The sequence below is a fragment of the Palaemon carinicauda genome, chromosome 1, assembly GCF_036898095.1.
Source record: "Palaemon carinicauda isolate YSFRI2023 chromosome 1, ASM3689809v2, whole genome shotgun sequence".
Lineage (NCBI taxonomy): Eukaryota > Metazoa > Arthropoda > Malacostraca > Decapoda > Palaemonidae > Palaemon > Palaemon carinicauda.
The window spans coordinates 238,420,900-238,441,344 of record NC_090725.1 but is presented as its reverse complement, the minus strand read 5'-3'; the positions used below and the strand labels follow the sequence as shown (position 1 = coordinate 238,441,344).

General features: G+C 45.7%; 1 protein-coding gene across 1 annotated transcript in view; it reads left to right on the top strand.

The window, feature by feature from the left end:
* Lrp4 (LDL receptor related protein 4) overlaps positions 1-20,445 on the top strand; it is a 339,698-nt gene that overhangs the window by 9,315 nt on the left and 309,938 nt on the right. The gene's annotated exons all lie outside the window — the stretch shown is intronic.

The window sequence follows — 20,445 nt, the reverse complement described above, 5'->3', positions numbered from 1 at the left end:
TACGATCTGTCTAATAAAATGCGAGCACCATTTTCTGGGCTCAGGCCATGTCGTCCTGATGGAAGGGTTCCTTTAGGTAGCCTTCTAAGGGATATTTGCTGCAGTGATACTCCCAGAGAATTAAACCGAAGGTCTCCAGGATTCTAACTCCTGGCGCGATTATCCAATAAAGGATATCGCATAATATCAGGGGACGTATTCTAGATACGACACATAGCAATCTTCACCCCGAATAGATTTAACTCTTTGATGTGAAGGGGAAGAGTGGCAAAAGAATGGGGTGCCGTTCTAGGTACCCGGTGGACCTCCTTCCCTACTACTACCGCAACGCCATTCCTTTTCAAAGCGTGTTGTGCTCCCCGTTAGCCCGGTGTTTTGTTACTAGTTTTTGGAATTATCATCATGCAATCTCCAGCATCTTCATCTTCTGGAAAGTTGCGTATTAATTCTTTTCTGTGTATAATTTTAATCTCCCTTTTCACAGTTAAATTTCAATACTTAAAGTGTGTTTTGGTGAGCGTTGCAGAGACTGGAGGCAGCCATTTTATGACTGCAGTCGCCTGTCACATTCGCATTTTATTTAGTCAGTAGGGCGAGACTTCCTGGTATTAAGCTATAATGTTATCTGTTTACGCAAATTATACAAGCTGTGATATTGCATACATGAAAATTATTCCTCTTCCTATTATGTGGCTTTACTTATCGTATGCGGCGGGAACCCCGGTGGTACCAACTACCTTGGCTGGGGGTCTTACCAGAGCTAGGCTACTCTTGCTTATATATACATTAGTAAAGTAATTCCCCATGTGTAGTCTCACCCTATCATTCCTTCTCGGTTCGTATGAGAGTTTACATTCTCTAGAATCTATAGATAAGTTACGATATTCATTCTCTCTCAGAGGGAAGAGGCTAAACCCTTCCTCCCTCCCCGAGTGTCGCCGCCGTTGTAGGCGGTAGCCACTGTCTCTCTTCATCGCCGTCAAGTAGAACAAAGTTCTTACTGCCTCCAGCTTTAATTTAGATAGTGACTAACTCAGGGTGCCCTTGTCTTGCCGTCGACGATGTCGTCAGCACAGGAACCCATGCTTCCTCAGTTCATTGTTTGAGGAAGGCGGCATACCTGCCACCACCTCTGATATCAATGAACTATAAGACTCTCAACCCTTCCCCTTCTGTCCTTTAGTGACGTCATAGACGTCACAAGATTCTTTCACCGGTATTCTGACAGTCATCCCGGCTTGCTAGGGTGACTGCGTTACCGGCTGGTACCCTGCCGGTAGCAGTAAATTCAGCCGTCTCTGTCACCTTCCCCCTTACTCCATTCCTTCATAGGAAGTGAATAATATCGGGGGGAAAATTGAGACGGCTCCTGACGGCTGCCGGTGGGAAACCTAACATACTTTGGAAAGTCCTCAGCTCTCCCTTGAGCTGACATCCACATTCATTGCTGCCGACTTCATTGCCGGCGACAGGCCTTTTGTGGATGAGTGGAAGCCAGAATCTGACAGATTCTTTCCCCTTCCATTGGAACTTTCATTCTGGCAAGGAGACAGTAGGCAGTCTGATAGTCCTCCTACACTTCCAACTGTTATGTTTATTCATAATAATAGGAAACTCTCCTTCCTTAACTTTTTTTCTCTCTCTATCAGTTATTACCGCCCGGTACTAACCTAACACCGGCAATGCCACCGGCAAAACTACTGTTTACAACTATACAGTAGTGTACATGTTTTCTAACATACTCTTTGTTTCCTATCACAGACAATTGTTGGGACTACGATATTCTGTTGAGGTTGAATACTCCCTTGACACCCAGATGGTTTTCCTCGATCGTCAGGGACCCTAAATACCCAATCGGTATTAATATATACTACAGGTGGATAATGGTAGTATAAGATATTTACTAAATCTAACTCTAGTTCCTAGAGTTTTTCTACCTTGTATTCACCCTACAGTTATTAAAACTGTATGCCTTTATATCACTGATATAAAAAACATGGATACTCATTTGGCCTTTTTCCTTTACAGAAGGAGCCGATGGCAAAGTGCGCAGCATTGTTCTGCAACCACAAAGGAAAAGACTTTTGTGGTCACACGAAGTGCAGGACTCATGCTGCATCGTGTCAGGAGTCCTGAAGTATTGGGACCCGAAGGGTTACACCACCTGCTCAACCCTGCTGGCCAACGGCTTTGGAGAAGCCCCCCTAGTCAACATAGAGACTAGGGATACAGTGAGGGAGACCCTCCGCAAATGGGTAAGAGGGTTCCAGAAGAACTCTCCAGGACCATACTTACCCAATGACTCCCTAAGGTGCCTATTGTTTCCCAAGGCTCTGCCGAGTTCGATGGTGCCTCAGGAACAGGTCCGGTCCCCCTTCATACAACTGAAGATCGACTCGGACATCAATAAGGCGCCAGAAGTCATGGACTTCCACCAAGAGAGGATGTCAGAAGTGTCCACCGACACCGAACAGGACCTACTGCAAGGTGGCCCTGAAGAAAACGTGGACCCTCCACAAGCGGAGGAAGAAGGATCCGTATCAACGGCAAGAGAAGACCCTCAGTTCGCCGTGACGGCATACTAACTTATGCCGTCAACATCCTCAACCAGTTGCCCAAATCAGCAAAAATGAAGAGATCTTAACAACTAATCAACGGATGATGGAATTGTTCCAAAGGGAACAAGAGACGATGCGGGAATTGCTCAAGCAGCAGCAGAAACTGTTGCAGGAGAGGATGGACCGCCCCTGATCCACCAAGGGCACTGCTAAGAAGCCCCTTAGAGTGTCGGATCTCCCTCACTGCTCTGAAACTAATCCCTGGAGGTATGTGGAGCATATGCCTATGATGAATGAGAAGTTGGGGGCCAGGCTGATTGAAGACCTTGAGTTCTGGCCTAACTTTTCGGCCTACCCAGAGTGCTACGTGAGACTGCGGAATGAAAACGCAGCCTGAGAGGAAACGGTACCCAAAGAGGTCATTGTTTTCGAACATGACAAGGCGCAAGTCATCCTCCTGAAAGCCTTGAAGGGAGTTGGATATACCAACTCCAAAGTCTCAGCACTGAGCAAGAAACACCCCACCTTTCTTGCCCCTTCCTCCATCTCTTTCCCCTTTACGAAGAAAGCACTAGATTTTACCGTCAAGGCAGTTGATGAGGGAAAACCCTGCCAAACCCTAGAGGAATGCAAGCCATTCTCTCTAGCACTGCCTACCTGCGAGGAGAAGTGGAAGGATGTCCACCTAACCTTGTCCGTCTCTAAGTTGGATCCAGAATAGCAGGCCAACAGTTCAATGAGAACCTTCCGAAGTTGCCAGATCATCTTCTGAGGAGGGAACAGGAGACGAAGGAGAGACTTGTGGCCTCCCTTTCTCATCAGAACTGCCTGAAAATGAGAGCAGGTCTACATAACGCCCCAGAAATGTTCATCTTCCTGGCTAAGTCTCACATGGGGCCGTTGTGAAAGACTTATATGCTTTCCTCAGAGCAAGGAGAGCATGCAGAGAGTTCATTTTGGCCTCAGCGACCATAAGACACGAACCAAGGAAGCTGATTACCTCGAGCATCTGGGGTAAAAACCTTTTCCTACAGGAACTGGTCCAAGAGATCATAGCCAGAGCAGCCACAGAGAACAGGAACCTTCTCCAAAAGTGGGGCATGAGCTCAACGAGGAAATTTTCCCTCGGACGGAGGTCCCCAGCCCAAGAATAAAAAGGCAAGGAGACCACGCAAACCTGCATAACTTCCTGCCGTGACTATGACCACTATGCCTTAGAACACCTTTCAGATGGTCCCTCAACAACTGGTAGCCCAGTTGCCAGTGTTTAACCCTAACTTTGAGAGGTAGTCGACTTCCTTTCGCCCTAGTCAGAAAGGAAAAGGTCCTAAGAGAAGTTCTCCCGGAGGTAACTCCTCTTGGGGCCGAGGAGGACGTGGTCGCGGAACCAAATCCGTAGGACCCACCAAGCAATGAGGGGTTCCAGGTAAGGGGCAGACTGTATCAATTTTGGGATCGCTGGACCTTCGATCCCTGGGCCCACAGCCTAATCACGACTGGACTCGGATGGAAGTGGAACAGAACTCCACCCCGTTTTCCAGAATTCTTCCAACACTCCACCCCTTCCAACACTCCACCAGAACTCTTGAATAAAAAGGTAATAAGGAAAGCGAAGTCCATCAAATTCCAGGGAAGGCTGTTTTGTGTTCCCAAGAAAGACTCAGACAAACTCAGTCATTCTAGACTTGTCGCCACTCAACAATTCATCGAGAACAACAAGTTCCGGATGGTTACTTTGCAACACATAAGGACCCTTCACCCAAAAGGGGCATACACAGTCACAATAGACCTAGCAGATGCTTACTGGCATCTTCCAATGAGTCGCCCTTTCTCCTCCTACCTAGGATTCAAGCTACAGAAGAAGAAATTTGTCTTCAGAGCAACGCCCTTTGGACTGAACACAGCCCCAAGGATATTCACGAAGCTAGCAGACACAATCGTCCAACAGCTACGCTCCGAAGGAGTTCAAGTGGTAGCATATCTAGACGATTGGCTGGTATGGGCAGCATCCAAGACTACTCGTCTGCAGGCAGGCAACAAGGTGATCCAGTTCCTGGAACACCTGGGCATCAAGATCAATCGCAAGAAGTCTCGCCTTTCTCCAGCTCAGCAGTTCCAATGGCTAGGAATCCAATGGGACTTGAAGTCACACCACCTCTCCATTCCATCCAAGAAGACGAGAGAGATAGCGGGATCAGTCAGGAGACTAATCCGTCACAAGAGGATTTCAAGATGTCAACAGGAAAGAGTATTGGGCTCTGTCCAGTTCGCAGCAGTGACAGACCCGGTGCTAAAAGCACGTGTAAAAGATGCATCAGGAGTCTGGAGAAGATACGCATCAAACGCTCGAAGAGATCAACTAAGGTTGACCCCGACCCAGTTGCGCACGCAGTTAAAGCCGTGGTCTACAGCCAAGAGCCTAGCATGGACAATTCCCCTGCAACCACTACAACCATCAGTGGTGATACACACGACGCCTCCTTGGAAAGATGGGGAGGCCATTCTCACGAGAGAAAAGTGCAAGGAAAATGGTTGCACCAGTTCAAAGCCTTTCATATCAACATTTTGGAAGCTTTGGCAGTTGTCCTGATGTTGAAGAAACTATCCCCTCGCAGAGCACTCCACATCAGATTGGTCCTGGACAATGAAGTGATAGTAAAATGTCTAAATCGACAAGGCTCGAGATCGCCTCACATCAACCATGTGATATTAGCCATCTTCCACCTGGCAAGGAGGAAAGGATGGCACCCATCAGCAGTTCACCTACAAGGGTTCCGCAACGTGACGGCGGACGCTCTATCCAGGCGAAAGCCCATAGAGACAGAATGGTCCCTAGATGCAGACTCATTCTCCTTTATCTCGGAAAAAGTCCCGGAACTGCAGATTGACCTCTTCGCAACGAAAGACAACAAGAAACTACCTTGTTACGTAGCCCCTTATATTGACCCTCAAGCAGAGGCGATGGATGCCATGTCCCTCGACTGGAACAGGTGGAATCCCATTTACATATTTTTACCAACCAATCTCCTGCTAAGAGTCCTTGATAGGCTAAGATCCTTCAGAGGGACAGCAGCAGTAGTGGCCCCCAAGTGGCCCAAAAGCAATTGGTTCCCTCTAGTTCTAGAGCTGAAACTGAGGCAGTTTCCTCTGCCATATCCAGTATTATCTGAGCTGGTCCAGAAGTCGAATGCCTACGCTTCATCCTCGAGAATCAACATCCTACATCTCATGATTTTCTCGCCCTAGCGGCGAACAAAAAGTTTGGAATCTCGAAGGATAAAGCTGACTTCATCGAAGAGTATAAGTCAAGCTCGACTAGGAGACAATATGAATCGTCATGGAAGAAATGGGTGAGATAGCCATGTCGTCCTGATGGCCCACTCGTTACATTGTCCCTTCCCTATGCCTCATCGGATGGCTCTTCTCTCGGTAGTTACGCTGCTATATGGAATGAGTTTATCAGAGACGAACAGTACTATGAAGGGAGAGGATATGTAACAGCTCCTCACCTATCCTCCTCCTTAGATTCCTAGACTGGGTTAAGTCTGTTTGGGGTGCAGATATCTATGGTTAAACATGGATACGTCTCTGATTATACACGATATCTTAGGATAGTCGTTCCGGGGGTTAGAAGCCTGTGATACCTGACAGTAATTCTTTTGTAATATCATTCACACAAAATATTATACAGTAGGAAGCTGCCGAAAGGAACTTCCATCAGGACGACATGGCTATCTCACCCAAAAATAGATTTTTCCTATGTCAAAATCTGTTTTATTTTACTTCTTGGACCTGCCTCAGAATCATTTGATGAATCTATGGGCTCTCTAATTACCCATTTATCCATATTCTTTCCTAAAGACAAAAAATGACAGAAAAGTAGGGATACCATGGAAAGAGCTGCTGATCACAGCCAAGAAGAACGAAAATAAAACTAAAAGCTGGCCAATTATAAAATATTAAAAATCAATAGTATATCTAACTTAAAATCAAAATGCAGAAGTGATAAAAAAATGGCTGTATATATAATGATCACTGAACACACAGGTCAATGCGTAGGCACTGTCAAAATGATTCTCGAGGGAAAGGAATTAAGGAAGCCGTCTTAAGCAAATAAAAAAAAAATGAAAAGTCTCCCATGTTACTGGAAGAGGAAAAGGTATTAGTCCTTTTTACGGGTCAGGCAATACACTTAAATCTACTCTACAAATCTACTGCGTGGCCAGAATAACCCTCCTCTTCCTCCTCCTCCTCCTCCTCCTCACTTGCATATAATTTGGCATTGTAGTTTTCAATATTAATCTTACCCGATGATCATGTAGCTGTCAACTCTGTTGCCCGACAGAAATCAAGGTCGGGATACGCCAGCGATCGCTATACAGGTGGGGGTGTACACAACAGCGCCATCTGTCGAGTAGGTACTCAGGTACTTCTTGTCAACAAGAACTCAATTTTTCCTCTGTCGTGCCACCGGCAAGACCTACTTGGATACGCTGTTGTTTCTGGAGTTGTTTTTCACGATTTTGGTGATGTATTCGCTCTAGATTTTAGCCTTCGCTATTCAGGAACCTTTATCATTAGCTTATCAAGCTTTTTGATTAAATTTGGATTAATTGTTAACGAACTTTGCTAGATTTTGGAATTCCCCCTTGACTATTTCTACTATTCAAGATGTCTGACCATTCTCAAGTCCCTAAGTACAGGCAGTGTAGCGTTAGGGCTTGTTCTAGGCGTCTTCCGAAGGCCTCCATAGATCCTCACACCGTTTGTTCCAATTGTAGGGGTAAATCCTGTCAATTGGAAGATCGATGTGAGGAATGCGCTGGGCTTTCGGAATTCATTTTTAACGAATTCCTTAAAAATGCACGTAGGCTAGAGAAGGATAGGATCAGGAGGAGTTCTTCTCGCTCTTTTGATTTTTCCTCTCCCCATGCCCCTCAACCTATTCCTTCCCCTGTAGTGGTGACTCCCGACCCTGCTACTAGTGCTCAACCCTCCATGGCGGACATGATGCGTGCCATTCAGGCTCTTGGTGACAGAGTGGAGTCATTAGCTAATGACCGGAATCAACTTTTGGCAGATGTCAAAGAGTTGAAAGCGCAAAGTGCAGTGGGAAGTGTAGTGAGTGCAAGTGAAGTGAAAAGTGTCAGTGTCAGTGTTGCGCATGAGGGTACATCTGTTCGTGCCAGTCGTCCTCCCAGTCCGGGACCTCTTGCAAGCTCCCAAGCCCAGGGGAGAAGCAATGTCGAAGGACCAAAGGGTTCGGCAGGCCTTGATCAGCGTACGGATGTACCCTCAGTGGTTGCGGACGTATCTGTCAGAGATCGTCCCATCCACAAACAGACGAATGAGCCCTATCATTCCTCGTCTGTGGAAGAAGTTTCGAGGAAGAAACGTTGGACCAAGGTCTCACGACCTCTCAAGCGTAAGGTCCCTTCCGAGCGAGTCCAACGGCCCAGGTGTAGCCACTGGGTCAGTTCGGACTCGCCGCAGTCTTCCGAAGACTGCACACCTCCCAAGAGAGGTAGAGTGGTTCCGCAGCAGGCAACTACTCCGTCTGTTGCCGCACCAACCACGGTAGATCCTAAGTGGTCCATGCTGCAGACTATGCAGTCTCAGCTTGCTTCCTTTATGCAGGAGTATCGTGCTGAGAAGGTTGACACTGCACCAGTTAACCTACAACCTGCCACGGTTGTGCGCTCAGCAGATACTGCGGCTGCCTGCTCCCACACTCCACCTGTGAGAGCTCCTCCACTGATGCGCAGTCCACCCTGCCAGACGCATGTTCATGCTGCACCCTCCGTTGACATGCGTGAGCTACCGCATCAGCAGTGGGAAGGTGCTGTCGAGCTGCCGTGTTTTGACACAATGCGGCATGCTCCGCAACCCATGCGGCATGCTCCGCAACCCATGCGGCATGCTCCGCAACCCACGGCAGTCCCTCCCACGCACCAGCACTCTGCTTTTGTTGTTGCCAGCTCGCAGACTGACCAGCAGCGGCATGATGTTGGATCCGCAGCAGCTACGCATGCACCCGTGCTGCCGGATTCAGCCGTTCAGCTTTCTGCTCCACCTTTGCCACTTCCTCCTCAGCTTTCGGATGATGGAGTATCTGACGAAGCTGCGCATTTGGACGATCCGCACTCCGACTTAGAAGAACCCAAGTCTACGCCTCCCTCCTTAGACTTTCGGAAAGTCCTTGCCTTGTTCAGGGACTTGTATCCGGAACAGTTTGTGTCTGCAACCCCTCGCTCTCCTCCCTCCGAGTTTGCTCTGGGCATGCAGTCAGCAGCTCCTGCCTTCACCAAACTTGTACTCGCACGCTCATCCAAGAGAGCTTTGAGGGTTATGGGAGAGTGGTTGCAGTCCAAGAAGCAGCTGGGAAAGACTACTTTCATCTTTCCGCCTACCAAGCTTGCTTCCAAATCTAGCGTCTGGTATGCCACGGGAGAGGAACCCGGCTTGGGAGTTCCTGCCTCTGCCCAGGGCGACTTCTCAAGTCTGGTTGACTCTCCCCGCAGGCTGGCTATGAGACGATCTAAGATTTGCTGGTCATTTTCTGACATGGATCATCTGTTGAAGGGAGTCTTTCGTGCTTTTGAGATCTTCAACTTCCTCGATTGGTGTTTGGGAGCGTTAAGCAGAAAGACTTCCCCTTCGGATAAGGACTCTGCCATGCTTATCATGTCTAGCATGGACAAAGCCATTCAGGATGGGTCTGGTGAGCTTGCGGCTTCGTACGTGTCGGGAGTGCTTAAGAAGAGAGAACATCTTTGCTCCTTCTTGTCGGCTGGGATCACTCCTTGCCAGAAGTCGGAGTTGTTGTTTGCTCCGCTCTCCAAGTGTCTCTTTCCGGAAGAGCTGATCAAGGGGATGGCTGCCTCGTTGATCCAGAAGGATACCCATGACCTGGTGGCGTCCTCCGCACGTAAGGCTAAAGCTTTACCTTCCGTGCCTAGACCTAGGATGGACACACCAGCGTCTAGGTTCATCCCGCCCTTTCGTGGCAGAACCTCCAGCAGAGGAGGTACCCGTGCCGACAGTCACCGTGGCAAATCGAAGAAGGGTTCCAAGTCCTCAAAAGGCAGAATCTGACTGCCTACCTCTCCAGACAGCAGTGGGAGCCAGGCTCAAGAACTTCTGGCAAGCTTGGGAGAGCAGAGGTGCAGACGCTCAGTCTGTGAAGTTGCTAAGGGAGGGGTACAGGATTCCGTTCTGCCGCAGTCCCCCTCTAGCAACGTCTCCCATCAACCTCTCTCCCAACTACAAGGAGAAGGACAAGAGGCTAGCGTGTCGCTCTTGCTACAAAAGGGAGCGGTAGTCATAGTCCGGGACCATCAATCCCCGGGCTTCTACAACCGTCTCTTCCTGGTAGCGAAGAAGACAGGAGGTTGGAGACCGGTGCTGGACGTCAGTGCTCTCAATGCTTTTGTCACCAAGCAGACGTTCACAATGGAGACGACAAAGTCGGTCCTAGCAGCGGTCAGGAAGGAAGACTGGATGGTCTCGTTAGACCTGAAAGACGCGTACTTTCATGTCCCCGTCCATCCAGACTCCCAACCTTTCCTAAGGTTCGTCTTTGGAAAGGTCGTGTACCAGTTCCAAGCCCTGTGCTTTGGCCTAAGCACGGCACCTCTTGTGTTTACCAAACTGATGAGGAATATTGCCAAATTCCTTCACTTGGCAGACATCAGAGCCTCCCTCTATTTGGACGACTGGCTTTTAAGAGCTCCGTCAAGTCGTCGCTGTCTGGAGAATCTCAGATGGACTATGGATCTGACCAAGGAATTGGGTCTCCTGGTCAATATAGAGAAGTCCCAACTCGTCCCATCCCAAACCATTGTCTATATAGGTATGGAGATTCAGAGTCGAGCTTTTCGGGCTTTTCCGTCGCCCCCAAGGATCAGTCAAGCCCTAGAATGCATCCAGAGCATGCTGAGAAGGAACCGATGTTCAGTCAGGCAATGGATGAGTCTAACAGGGACACTTTCATCGCTGGCCCAGTTCATCGAGTTAGGGAGACTCCACCTCCGCCCCTTCAGTATCATCTAGCTGCTCACTGGAGAAAGGACATGACGCTAGAGGCGGTCTCAGTGCCTATTTCCGAAGAGATGAGGTCTACACTGACGTGGTGGAAGAATAGCATTCTTCTCAAGGAAGGTCTACCATTGGCTGTTCAGACCCCCGACCACCGTCTCTTCTCGGACGCATCGGACACGGGCTGGGGTGCGACACTGGACGGACAGGAATGCTCGGGCACGTGGAATCAGGAGCAAAGAACACTTCACATCAACTGCAAGGAGCTTTTGGCAGTTCATCTGGCCTTGATAAACTTCAAGTCCCTCCATCTAAGCAAGGTGGTGGAGGTGAACTCCGACAACACCACAGCCTTGGCGTACATCTCCAAGCAAGGAGGGACTCATTCGAGGAAGTTGTTCGAGATCGCAAGGGACCTCCTCATTTGGTCAAAAGATCGAAAGATTTCGCTGGTAACGAGGTTCATTCAGGGCGACATGAATGTCATGGCAGATCGCCTCAGCCGGAAGGGTCAGGTCATCCCCACAGAGTGGACCCTTCACAAGAATGTTTGCAGCAGACTATGGGCCCTGTGGGGTCAGCCCACCATAGATCTATTCGCTACCTCGATGACCAAGAGGCTCCCGATGTATTGTTCTCCGATTCCAGACCCAGCAGCAGTTCACGTGGATGCCTTTCTTCTGGATTGGTCCCATCTAGACCTGTATGCGTTCCCTCCGTTCAAGATTGTCAACAGGGTACTACAGAAGTTCGCCTCTCACGAAGGGACACGGTTGACGTTGGTTGCTCCCCTCTGGCCCGCGAGAGAATGGTTCACCGAGGTACTGCAATGGCTAGTGGACGTTCCCAGGACTCTTCCTCTAAGAGTGGACCTTCTGCGTCAGCCGCACGTAAAGAAGGTACACCCAAGCCTCCACGCTCTTCGTCTGACTGCCTTCAGACTATCGAAAGACTCTCAAGAGCTAGAGGCTTTTCGAAGGAGGCAGCCAGAGCGATTGCCAGAGCAAGGAGGACATCCACTCTCAAAGTCTATCAGTCAAAATGGGAAGTCTTCCGAAGCTGGTGCAAGGCGAATGCAGTTTCCTCAACCAGTACTTCTGTAACGCAGATAGCTGACTTCCTTTTACACCTAAGGAATGTAAGATCCCTATCAGCTCCTACGATCAAAGGTTACAGAAGCATGTTGGCAGCGGTTTTCCGCCACAGAGGCTTAGATCTTTCCACCAACAAAGATCTACAGGACCTCCTTAAGTCTTTTGAGACCTCAAAGGAGCGTCGGTTGACCACACCAGGCTGGAACCTAGACGTGGTTTTAAGGTTCCTGATGTCAGCAAGGTTCGAACCGCTTCAATCAGCCTCTTTTAAGGATCTCACATTAAAGACTCTTTTCCTCGTTTGCTTAGCAACAGCTAAAAGAGTCAGTGAGATTCACGCCTTCAGCAGGAACATAGGTTTTACATCTGAAACGGCTACATGTTCCTTGCAGCTTGGTTTTTTAGCTAAAAACGAGCTTCCTTCTCGTCCTTGGCCCAAGTCGTTCGAGATCCCAAGCCTGTCCAACTTGGTGGGGAACGAACTAGAGAGAGTACTTTGCCCAGTAAGAGCTCTTAAGTACTATTTAGGACGTACAAAGCCATTACGAGGACAATCAGAAGCTTTATGGTGTTCTATCAAGAAACCTGCTTTGCCGATGTCTAAGAACGCAGTTTCTTATTACATCAGGCTTTTGATTAGAGAGGCCCATTCTCATCTGAAGGAAGAAGACCTTGCTTTGCTGAAGGTAAGGACACATGAAGTTAGGGCTGTCGCTACTTCAGTGGCCTTCAAACAGAACCGTTCTCAGCAGAGTGTTATGGATGCAACCTATTGGAGAAGCAAGTCAGTGTTCGCATCATTTTACCTCAAAGATGTCCAGTCTCTTTACGAGAACTGCTACACCCTGGGACCATTCGTAGCAGCGAGTGCAGTAGTAGGTGAGGGCTCAACCACTACATTCCCATAATCCCATAACCTTTTTTAATCTTTCTCTTGAAATGCTTTTTATTGTTGTTTTTTGGGTTGTACGGAAGGCTAAGAAGCCTTCCGCATCCTGGTTGATTTGGCGGGTGGTCAAATTCTTTCTTGAGAAGCGCCTAGATTAGAGGTTGTGATGAGGTCCTTTAGTATGGGTTGCAGCCCTTCATACTTCAGCACCTAGGAGTCGCTCAGCATCCTAAGAGGATCGCTAGGCTCAGTAAGGAAGACGTACTTAAAAAGGCAGAGTAATGGTTCAAGTCGACTTCCTTACCAGGTACTTATTTATTTTATGTTTGTTATTTTGAATAACTGCTAAAATGAAATACGGGATACTTAGCTTCTAATGTTAACATGTATGCTGGTCTCCACCCACCCCCCTGGGTGTGAATCAGCTACATGATCATCGGGTAAGATTAATATTGAAAAATGTTATTTTCCTTAGTAAAATAAATTTTTGAATATACTTACCCGATGATCATGAATTTAAGGACCCTCCCTTCCTCCCCATAGAGAACCAGTGGACCGAGGAGAAAATTGAGTTCTTGTTGACAAGAAGTACCTGAGTACCTACTCGACAGATGGCGCTGTTGTGTACACCCCCACCTGTATAGCGATCGCTGGCGTATCCCGACCTTAGATTTCTGTCGGGCAACAGAGTTGACAGCTACATGATCATCGGGTAAGTATATTCAAAAATTTATTTTACTAAGGAAAATAACATTTTTCAGTTTTTTTTATTTTATCTGAAATACTCTTTATATTTGCATTAGCGTTCACAATCCCAGACACTTCAGTGACACGCTGGTATGAATACCTACATATCCTTTTCGTATAAGATTCTTCTAATTCTGATGGGAAAGAAAAGAAGAGAAGGTAAACTATGATCTTGGCGTTATACTAGTACACCATATGATGACTTTGTTATTTTAAATAAATCATCGTTTGAAAATATGATGCAACACGCAACAAACGCTGTAGTTGTTTATTTTGTAAAGAATATTTCTTTTATTCAGGATAAGCGGTAAATATAATTTTCTTGATATGAAAAAGAGAAATATATTTCTTGTTATTTTTCTCTCGTGGGCCACTTTCAAAATCAACTGGGCCACTTTTGACCCATGGGTGGCCCTACTTTATGTGTACTTAATGTTTCTATATAAAAATTAGAGCTCCTCATATTTAACCCTCCTATTACAGACTATTTCTTAGTTGGTGTGTGTTCTTACATATGTGTCTTCGTCACAGTGAGTGGGGCTGTGATGATAACTTGTACACTAGGGCTTGGGGAAGAGATTTGCTAAGATTACTCTACAGGAAATGTATACTAATGCCTTCTCCAGATTGCAAGAAGCCAGCAACTCACTTCAAATTATGCTCTTAACAAAGTTCTGCAAATTCATGTAGATAGGTTTACACAGTAGTTTTGCTACCGCAGAGGTGGCCATCTGGGATCCTCCTAAAGCTTCTACTTCCAAACAAGACATAACAAGACACTAGGTTAAACAGTTGACCAAAATAATCTGGAATCAAAGGGAAATGGTCCCCATATTCAATGGTATTATCCTGAGCATCCCATTTTTAGGGAGAAAGACTTCACAAAAATCGATCTGCTCCTTGCAGCCTTCAAACTCTTCTTTATACACTGTACCCCAAAAAATGTATTTTGACGTAGGAAAAATCTATTTTTGGGTGAGATAGCCATGTCGTCCTGATGGAAGGTCCTTCCGGCAGCTTCCTACTGTATAATATTTCTGCTAGTGATATTACAAGAGAATTACCGTCAGGTATCACGGGGTTTTAACCCCTGGAACGACTATCCTGAGATATCGTGTATAATCAGGGACGTATCCGTAGATAACCATAGATATCTGCACCCAAAACAGACTTAACCCAGTCCAGGAAACTAGGGGGAAGGATAGGTGAGGAGCCATTACATATCCTCTCCCCTCATGGTACCACCGTACGTCACTGATGACGCCATTCCTTTCTTCGTAGCGCCCTACTTTGTGCAAAGTTTTTTTTCGAGTGTGCTTATTTCAGCTTTTTAGGAGTTTTTCCATGCATTATGGCTTCCTCTTTGTCGTCTAAAATGTGCTACATCTTTGTTCAAGTAAAATCTCCTTTCAGCAGCACCTCCCTCATTGACTCAAATGCCATTTTCACCAATATGGATAAAAGGGAGTTTTTTTTTTTACCTGGAACCATCATTCTAACCACAGAAGCATCATTCAAACTGTGATCTAAAATAAAACTTCCAGCATCTGGAACTACCTTATTTGGCATTAGAATAACCTCTTTCGGGGTTAGCTGGGGACATTCTTTAAAAGACTTTCTTGAAAGCCTATTGTGAATCAGGAAATGCCCTGCCTAGCAGAAACCTAGGTTGGATCCGACCTAGAAAGTAGTGTAGCTATCTTGGGTCTCCTTAATGATACCTATTCTGAAAGACTGAAGCCTCTTCTGAAGAGACCCGCAGTAAAGCTGCCTTCTCTTCGGAGTCTAGGTCGGTCTCTGAACCAAAATCTATTACCTGGAATGGGGCTTAGTTCACCGCAATCCAGTTTCTAAGACCCCCTATAGACTGCATCTGGAATTTAAGGGCAAATGAGATCTCCGAGGGCCTTGTTGGGTAAATACTCAACATACACAATCATCTTAGCAAATTCTTTCACCCATGTGCAAAGGAAAAAGATGTTTAGTCTCTCAAGCTTTCTTCAAGTAGATCCTGATTCAGAGTTGAATGGTTCCACTACAAACAGAGTAAGTGACAGATTTCAGGTAGTGGCTAGACAACAGAAACCTTGCCAGGTGAGTTTTACTAAACTCTCTATATCCAATTCTTCTGTTTTCAGTTACATCAAACAAGAGCTAGCTGCACACCTAGAGACCTTAGTCTCTTTTAAATTAGTGATAGAGGATGAATGATATCAGTATATTGTTCTGTAGATGCCTCCAGGTTTTCATGCCGTGCAAGCATTACAAAATTGGCTGATGGGTCACTCCGTTGTGGTTTATGTCAACAAATACAGAGGTATGGTTTCATTTTGCCCTCTGTCAGTCGACAAAGGAGTGGCACACCTGGCTGGAACACCATAGTTTAGAGATGATACCAAGGTACATTTTAGACAGGTGGAAAATACTTGCAAATCGGCTCAATTGCTGGTGACAAATGTTAGGGATAAAGGGATCCATACAAACTTATGTGGTTAAAATGCTCTTCAGGTTTTGGAAATCACGAGTGATTGTGAGCTATTTTCCATTCAGTTGAATAGGAAAAGGAAACTCTTTGGTGTTCTGCTTCCCAGTTCTGGACCCATGGGATGTGTTTAAGGATGCTCTATAGTACCTTTGGGCTGATCTGAATGTGTATGATTTTCCAATATTTAGCCTATTTGCCGAGTAATCAATAAAGTTTTGATATCTTTGGGTTGTATGATGACCATGGTGGCTCTTAGCTGGCCCCAATCCGAGTACTACTCTGATCTGTATTCTCTACTTACCAAAGCCCAAAGAATAGCCTACTCCTCTCTAAGATACACATTCGTTGGTACCGACAGGTCATAGAGTCACTTGCATTTCACAACTGGAGAATATCTTCTGTCTCTACAGAGTAAAAGGCTTTTTATGCATCTAAGATGGTCTTCTGCAGCAGTCTACCAAGAAAGGGGCCCATCTTCTCTACTGTAATTTGTGTTATAGGAAGCATGTCATTCCTGTTGCAGTCACTCTTCTGTGCAACACAAACTTTCTCATCTACTTTTGCCAAGAAAGGCTTTTGCTCAGCCTCAAGTCAAATGTTTAGACTGAAGGATTTGGATTAGTTTATTTGAAAGGATTCTTTCTACTAGCCTTAGCACCAACAGAGAGAGTAGGCAACCTGAACAGACTGACTCATCAGGTTAGCCACTTGGAGGGATGTGGTTCTGTCTTTTTTTATCTGTTTGCTTGACCTAATGTGAAAGAGCCAGAACCCTTTAACTCTTGAACGAAGGTTCATGTATTTGATCCCCTTCTTTTGAGACTTAGTTGACAGAGATCACAATGAAATGTCTGTTTGTCCATTGCAGGGTCCTATGTTACTACTTGAAGAGGGCATTGCATCTCGTGCCTATGTGTTACGACTTCATTTGCACAGACAGGAACAGTAGAGATGTATCTAAGACTACTGTTCTCTTCTAGCTTTGGGAGATAGTTAATTCATGTTTAGGCATAGTCTAGTGAGGGAGACGACTGCCCAGTCTGGGAGAGATCTTACAAAGTCTGGTATCTGTCTGTTGGAATCCTGTAGGAGTAACCTGAGGTTACCAAACCACCTTCACCTCCTTTTACTTTTTTTTTACCCACAAGTTCTATGAAACTTTCTCCCTGGGTTTTGTGGTGGCTGCTTAATTGGTTGTGTTGTTCTCCCAGCTCCCTCACGGGACACACAAGCATATCATCTAAGGCATCTATGGTAGCATTCAACCACAAAACTAGCATGAAATGTGGAATGGCCACTCTTTTACTACTTTCTTCCTTCCCAAATGTTGGGGGTTGCAGTAGCTGCGACTGTTAAGTGTTAGAATGGGTGCTTGTTAGCGGTAGATTTCATAGCTGAGCAATCATTCTAACTGAAAAATGTGTTTAGAAGTTATTCCCCCATCATCCTTTATTATTATTATTACATGCTAAACTACAACCCTAGTTGGAAAAGCAGGATGCTCTAAGCCCAGAGGCTCCAACGGGGAAAATAGCCCAGTGGGGAAAGTAAACAAAGAAATAAGGGAAGTAATTAACAAATAAAACAAAATATTTTAAGAACAGTAGCAACATTGAAATAAATATTTCATTTATGAACTATAAACATTTTAAAATAATAGGAAGAGAAATAAGATAGCAAGAGAAATCTACCTCAAGACAGTGGAAGACCATGGTACAAAGGCTATAGCACTACCCAAGACTAGAAAACAATGGTTTGATTTTGGAGTGTCCTCCTAGAAGACCTGCTTACCTTAGGTAAAGAGTCTCTTCTACCTCTACCAAAAGGAAAGTAGCCACTAAATAATTACAGTGCAGTAGTTAACCCCTTGGGTGAAGAAGAATTGTTTGGTAATCTTATGTTGTCAGGTGTATGAGAACAGAGGAGAATGTGTAAAGAATAGGCCAGACTATTAGGTGTATGTGTAGGCAAACAAAAAATTAACCGTAACCAGAGAGAAGGACCCAATATAGTACTGTCTGGCCAGTCAAAGGACCCAATAACTCTCTAGTAGTATTATCTCAATGGTCTGCTGGTGCCCTGGCCAACCTACTACCTACAAGGGGTAAGATGTATTTCTTTACCAAACCTATTGGTTCAAATAAGCGTTGATTTGTCACTTGCTACACGGTCTCCCCTAGCCTTGGAGACAAGGGTCTTCTATGATCTAATATAAAGTTTTACATAAACGGGTTTCTAGCCCCAGCCCTAGCATCTACTACATCCCATATGAATAGCTGAGTAAGAGATTATTGAATGATTGGAGACATCTCTTTCAGAATAGCATGTTGCATGGAGAAAGATCATACCAGATCTGCCTTCAACCAATAAATGATTCTCTTAATTAAGATACGAAAGGTTTGTAGGGCTATTTGCAAAGGAAGAAATACAGTAGAAAATTTTCAAAGTAATTCAAATTTTCCTAGCAATCTAAAACTGGGTCTTCTTAATAGATATCCACTTCTATCACCTTCTCAATACTAAGGCCAAAAGTCAAAAGTGGCGTGATTCAGTCAAGCAGATAATGACCAACCTGCCATTACCTAATTACCTTTGTTATAATTCAACAGATATTCTAGATTTGTTAGGACAATACTTCTAATTAAATGTATAGTACTTAGGATTGTATAGCTAGTAAAAATACAAGTCACCTGAAGGTTTTTGTGTAGTATTCAAAAGATCAGGTGGTTATCCAAACATGATGCTGCTTTTATAAACATAACATTAAGATACTATTCTGTATTGCGATTTTACTGGGAGTCATACCTTAAAGAAGGTTCATCTGAAATGGGAAAATACATTTTTTGGGCTCAGGCCATGTCGTCTTGATGGAAGTTCGTTCTTAGTAGCTTCCTAGGTTATATTTAACTACAGTGATATATCCCAGAGAATTTCACTTAAGGTATCCAGAATTCTAACTCCTGCCGCGAATATCCCTGGCTTTCGCCTTTGGGGATATGCATAAGATCAGAGGACGTATTCTTGACACACCACATAGCTATCTACACCCCTAATAGCATTTACGCTTTGAGAGGGGAAAGTGGCAAGAATTGTAGGAGGGCCGTTATTAAGGCAACGCTCCTACCCGTAACTTGTTGAGCGCCAGTATGGCGTCACGTCCCGGTGCCATCTTGTCATTCTTTCTCTCGTAGCGATCCTAACTCGGTGTATTCCCAGTGCCTTCTCGCTATTTTGGATTTTTTGGGCTCAAGCCATGTCGTCCTGATGGAAGGTTCCTTCAGTAGCTTTCTAAGGGTATATATGACTACAGTAGATATTCCCAGAGAATTAAACTAAAGGGTTCACTGAATTCTAACTTCTGGCGCGAGTACCCATAAGGTTTCCCTTTAGGATATCGTATAATAACAGGGGACGTATGCTTGACACGCCACATAGCTATCTGCACCTCACATAATGTTTACGCTTCGAGGGGGAAGAGTGGCAAGTTATGGGAGGAGCCGTTACAAAGTTCTCCTCCTCCGTTACTGTTATGGTACTCGGCGACGTCAACATCCGGTCGCCATGTTGGCCGCCATCTTGGATGATGCCGCCGTAGCGCCCCATTCTCATTCCTTTACACGTAGCGTTTATGGCAAGGTGCTTTTCCCAGTTTTTCGCTAAGTGATCCAGTATGTCGCAATCTTCAGCCTCGCCTTCTTCTGGAAAGTTGAGTACCATATTCTTGTATTGTATAAATAAGCTCTAGCCGTAAAGTAACGCCTTTTTATCTTAAAATACTGTGTTTTGTGGCGGAGCTGTGCCTTGACCGGAGGGGTCATGTCAGACGCTGTTGTTCGCCTCACATGCTTTATTTAGTTAGCCAGAACAACCTTACCCGGTCTTATAACTAATTATCAGCATTAGTTATTTAGTCTTCATTGCTAGGAATTACTTATATTATGCCAATAGTATCCATTTTCGGCGAGCGTAGGTAGCCGATTCGTATGTTAGTGTACTAGCCTAGCCCCTAGGCTCGATAGCCTAAGCGGTTTTTGTTTACTCTCATGCATGATATAATAAGTGATCCTAGTGTTAATTTATGAAATGAAGATTTTAGGCATTTATACATATAAGATTTAGTGATTGTACATATGTTTTCGCCTTCGAGGAAGTATACTAAGGGTTTCGGTGATCTTGGTAGTCGACTCCCTTGCCCCTAACCTAACGTAGGGCTGTGGTATACTTCCTAACCTCTCCGGTTACCTTATCCAAGGTAATCTCCTCCCTTTGAGGTAGCCTAGGCTGCATCCTAGCCCCCCTTACCTCGAATCGTATTCGGGTAGGGTTAGGCTAGGATTTTCTTTCTCTACTCCTAGCCATAACACATGAGCTTTGAGTTTGGGACAGAACCTCAGAGTACCAGTCGTTCGCCCCCAGCTCCCCCTCTAGGTGAACGAACTCTCCTTTTAGGCTCTGCTGGTCGGCGAAGGTGAGAGGGCTCTGCCCTTCCCCCTAGTCCACACTTGGTAGGGTTACGACCCTTCCTCCCTGTGGCCTAGCGATTTGTCCTACACCTGCCTTCCCTGGTTTGGGACTCGCTTCCCTAGCCTAGGTTAGGCAGGCCTGGGGATTCTGTTTCTTTATAGTTTAGGACAG